General features: G+C 45.2%; 1 non-coding gene across 1 annotated transcript; it reads left to right on the plus strand.

Moving 5' to 3' along the window:
* The first annotated feature begins 273 nt into the window (after positions 1 to 273).
* On the plus strand, positions 274 to 376 carry LOC123947788. Its single transcript, XR_006819826.1, has one exon. It is a non-coding gene; the product is annotated as a U6 spliceosomal RNA (small nuclear RNA).
* The last annotated feature ends 4,560 nt before the right edge of the window (positions 377 to 4,936 follow it).

The following is a 4,936-nucleotide window of genomic DNA, read 5'->3' on the forward strand; positions in this document are numbered from 1 at the left end:
TTTGAGCCCCATCGGGCTCTATGCTCAGAGGGGAGTCTGCTTGAGATTCTCTTTCTCTCTTTCTCAAATATATAAATAAATCATTAGGGATGCCTGGGTGGCTCAGTCAGTTAAGTGTCTAACTTTGGCTCAGGTCATGATCTCAGGGTCCTATGATGGAGCCCTGAGTCCAGCTCCACGTTCTATAGGAAGTTTGCTTGTCCCTCTGCTGCCCCTTGACTTGTGCACAAGCACATACTCTCTTTCTCAAATACATAAATTAAATATTTATAAATAAATAAATCTTTTAAAAAGTAAAATTGGAATAATACAGAGAAGGTTAACATGTTCCCTATGCAAGGAAAACGCACATGTTTGTTAAGTATTCCATGTTTTTTGTAACATTGTATGTCAGCTATACTCAAATTGAAATTAAATAAATAAATAGGAAGACAATTCTGATACATGCTTCAACATGGATGGCACTTGACAGCAGGGGTGCCTGGGTGGCTCAGACAGTTGAGCATCTGCCTTTGGCTCGGGTCATGATCCCAGGGTCCTGAGATCGACCCCTGTGTTGGGCTCCCTGCTCAGTGTGGAGTCTGTTCCACCCACTTCCTCTGCCCACCCCCACCCATGCTCTCTTTCTCAGATAAGTAAATAAATAAAATCTTTAAAAATAAAAATTAAAAGGGGTGCCTGGGTGGCTCAGTGGGTTAAGCTGCTGCCTTCGGCTCAGGTCATGATCTCAGGGTCCTGCGATCGAGTCCCACATCGGGCTCTCTGCTCAGCAGGGAGCCTGCTTCCCTCTCTCTCTGTCTCTGCCTGCCTCTCTGTCTACTTGTGATCTCTCTCTGTCAAATAAATAAATAAAATCTTTAAAAAAAAAAAACTTGAAGACATTCTACTAAATAAAATAAACCAGTCACAAAAGGATAAATACCATTATGATTCCATTATGTGAGAGATTTAGGGTAGTCAAATAGGTACAGACAGAAAATAAAATGGTGGTTGTCCGGGGGTTAACAAAGGGTTTGAGGGTAGGGCCATAGGAAGTTATTGTTTAATGGGTACAGAACTGTTGGGGAGATTTTTTAAGGTTTTGGGTTTTTTTAAAGTAATCTCCAACACAGGGCTCGAACCCACAATACCGAGATTAAGCGTTGCTTGCTCTACCGATTGAGCCAGCCAGTCAGTGCTCCAGGTGTGCAGTTCTAGTTTGCCAGGATGAAGAAAGCTCCAGAGATGGATGGCTGTGACGGCTGTAGAACAACGTAAACATACTCAACACTGCTGAACGATATACTTAAAAATGGCTAAAATGGTAAATTTTATGTAATGCATATTTTACCACAATTGAAAAGAAAAGAATGGCTTCACCCCATGCTGTACCCTTAGCCACATTCAGATGTGGTGCAGATCCAATGATAGCGAAGTTAAATCTGCTGCAACCATCGGCACAAGGGCTTTGAGGGTCTTGGGGTATGAATAAGCATATTTCACATGTGGGAGAAATGTGAGTAATTTGTCACCAGAGCAGGACTTTGATAAACTACAAAAATTATCAATGGCCACAAGTTCTTCTCAGAGCTGAATGTATGTCCCTTTACTATGTGACTTTGCAGTTTCTTCCATAAACAGTTGGAGTCCATGTTGCTCCCTTTTGAATCTAAGCTTGGTCACGTGGCTTACTTTGGCCAACAGGCGAATTAAGCAGAGGCTTGAAAAAGGCCTCTGTATTGGGGCTTGCCTTCTCCCACTGCTGATAGTGCCGTAACCACAAAAAAGTTCAGGGAAGCCCCTCGAAGATCAGTAGAGATCCAGCCATCCCAGAGGTCTCAGCTGAGGCTCGGGACATATGAGGAGGACTACTCTGGACCATTCAGTCTGGCTCAGACTAGGACACCCATAGCCCAACTAGTACCTCATGAGAAACAATAAATGCTTTACATTTTGAGCCACTAAGTTTTGGGTGATTTGTTATTTAGCAAAAGCTAACCCATACAGGATGGTTTTAGAGTTGTCAAAATGAGTTGGTGGGGGCCCGGTTTGCTCAATGTCCAGCAACGCACACACTTAGTCCTGCGCAATGAAGAATTATTCCACCCAATTGCCCCCCCGACGGAAGAACACTGGAACCATGCCTAAGCTTGTCACACCACTTGGAAGAGAGAGGAGTTAAAAGAAATTGATCATTATGGAGAGCCTTATCTGTATGAGACATTTTACGTGCACTAGTTAATTGATTCTACGCAACAAATTCTTCTCGGTTATCCCCACTTAACAGATTAAAAAAAAACTGAGACTCAGAGGGTTATTTGGTTTTCTCCTGTCACATAGCTAATAGATAGCAGCACCAGGATTCAAATCCACGTCGGTCAAAGGTCAGCTCAGAGAAGCCTTCCCTGACCACCTACTCTCAGGTGCCCTCCACACTTACCGCCATCATTTGTTATTATATTACTTTTATTCTTTTTGTAGCATTCCTCTCTATTATCAGAGTGTTCAGTTACTTGTCATAAGCCCCCTACCAGAATAACTCCCACAGCAGCATGGCTTTGTGGGATTTACCCACCACTGCATCTCCAGCACCTTCTCTCTCCTGAGAGAAAAGACACTCAGCAAATTATTGTTGAATGAATGGGGTGAATGAATGGCTTTCCAAGCAATCCAGATGTCTAGGCCTCAGGCAGGCTGGTTTCTCTCAGCTTCTATTCCTGTTGGTATCAGCTCTGTTTTCCCCTCCACTGGCTCTGATTCATGCGGCCCAGTCTGAGAGTTCCGCCATGATGAAAGCAACTTCAGAAATTCTCTCATATGCCCTCTTCATTCTCCAAATAGGAAAAAAAAAAAAGAGGTTCGTTGATGTCTCCTCAGGGATGTCCCTTCTCAAGCCACACGGTGGTCTCCACAGCTTTTTGCGTTCCGACGCCTGTGCACTCAACCTTCCCATGTAGAGAACAAGCCTGCTTCACTGGGTTGCTCTGTGGATGATATAAAATAATGTGATTTTCTTAAATCTCACCAACTTCCAGGATGACAATCAAATGTCATGACAAGATCACAGATCATAGCCTTGGGCCTGAGAGGACTTTACGTCGGCTAACTCAGGCTCTTAGAAAAAAAACTGAGAGCTCTTGATGTGAATACTTGCTGTATCAACAAATTCTCTCTCCACTCTGTATGATTGCGATAATTACAGACAAGACAAGGATGGTTATCTTTCTCTGTGTAAAGCTGTGAACGCTGTTCAACGCTCAGTGGCTTAAGCCAACCATGACTTACGATTCTTCATGATTCTGTTGGCTGTGTGCTTCTTCTGCTGATTTCGCCTGAGCTCCTTCATGTAGCTGCGTTGCGGGTGTGCTGGGGGCTGGGCTCAGTAGGAATTGCTGAGACAGCTGGGCCCCCTCCTCCTGCTCTTTCATCCCAGGCTTCTTGGTAGCCTGAGGCTCCAGAGGACAAAGGTGGAAGCCGCCAAGCTTTTCGAGGCCTGCATTGCAGAACTTGCCCAACCACACTCTCACCACATCACATCTGTCCAAGTAAGTCACAAAGGCCAATCTGACATTACAGGGGCCGGAGAATGGATTCTGCTCTTAGATGGGAGCAGCAAAATCACATTACAGAGGGCTGCGCATTCTGGCATGGGCCAAACTTGTGACCGCTGAGACAACTGTTGGGATTCCACATTATATTATCTTCATAGCTCAGACAAATGTATTTTTGTGGGTTTTTTTTAAAAGATTTTATTTATTTATTTGACAGAGAGAGAGAGAGATCACAAGCAGGCAGAGAGGCAGGCAGAGAGAGAGGCAGGCAGAGAGAGAGGAGGAAGCAGGCTCCCCGCTGAGCGGAGAGCCTGATGCGGAGCTTGATCCCAGGGCCCTGAGATCATGACCTGAGCCGAAGGCAGAGGCTTTAACCCACTGAGCCACCCAGGCGCCCCGACAAATGTGTTCTTAATGATAAAATCCCCTGATGTTTCAAGCATGAAGGAAAGCAATATTCAAATCAATCAAATAGCTTTGTTATAAAAATTTTTTTATAGGGGTGCCTGGGTGACTCAGTGGGTTAAGACCTCTGCCTTCGGCTCGGGTCATGATCTCAGGGTCCTGGGATGGAGCCCCGCATCGGGCTCTCTGGTCAGCAGGGAGCCTGCTTCTCTCTCTCTCTCTCTCTCTCTCTCTCTCTGCCTGCCTCTCTGCCTACTTGTGATCTGTGTCAAATAAATAAAAATATTTTAAAAAATAAAATAAAATAATTTTTTTTATAAAACCTACTCTCAGACAGCTTTTTTTTTTAATTATTTGACAGAGAGAGAGATCATAAGTAGGCAGAGAGACAGGCAGAGAGAGGGAGGGAAGAAGGCTCCCTGCTGAGCAGAGAGCCTGATGTGGGCCTCCATCCCAGGACCCGAGATCATGACCTAAGCCAAGGGCAGAGGCTTAACCCACTGAGCCACCCAGGCGCCTCTCAGACAGCACTTTTTTTTTTAAAGATTTTATTTATTTATTTGACAGAGAGAGAGATCATAAGTAGGCAGAGAGGCAGGCAGAGAGAGAGGAGGAAGCAGGCACCCTGCGGAGCAGAGAGCCCAATGCGGGGCTCCATCCCAGGACCCTGAGATCATGACCTGAGCCGAAGACAGCGGCTTAATCCACTGAGCCACCCAGGCGCCCCTCAGACAGTATTTTTTATCAGATTGTTATAAAGATCTACAAATCTTTATCCTTCCCCTTGCACACCCACACCCCAGTCCTTCTCCCTTACCACTAGCCATTCAGTTTCTCGTTCTTTTTCATGGAAAAACTTTCCTTCCGCTTTCTACTTCGTTATGGCAGCACTTTCAACAGCAGTATACCTTGGCAGCTCCCCTCAGTTTCCTACTTATTTTGGCCAATTGCCACCTAGAATATTATGTCCCCTGAGACACGCTGTCAAAGGCAGCACTCCT

Source organism: Meles meles, chromosome 7 (assembly GCF_922984935.1).
Source record: "Meles meles chromosome 7, mMelMel3.1 paternal haplotype, whole genome shotgun sequence".
In the NCBI taxonomy this organism is placed as follows: Eukaryota; Metazoa; Chordata; class Mammalia; order Carnivora; family Mustelidae; genus Meles; species Meles meles.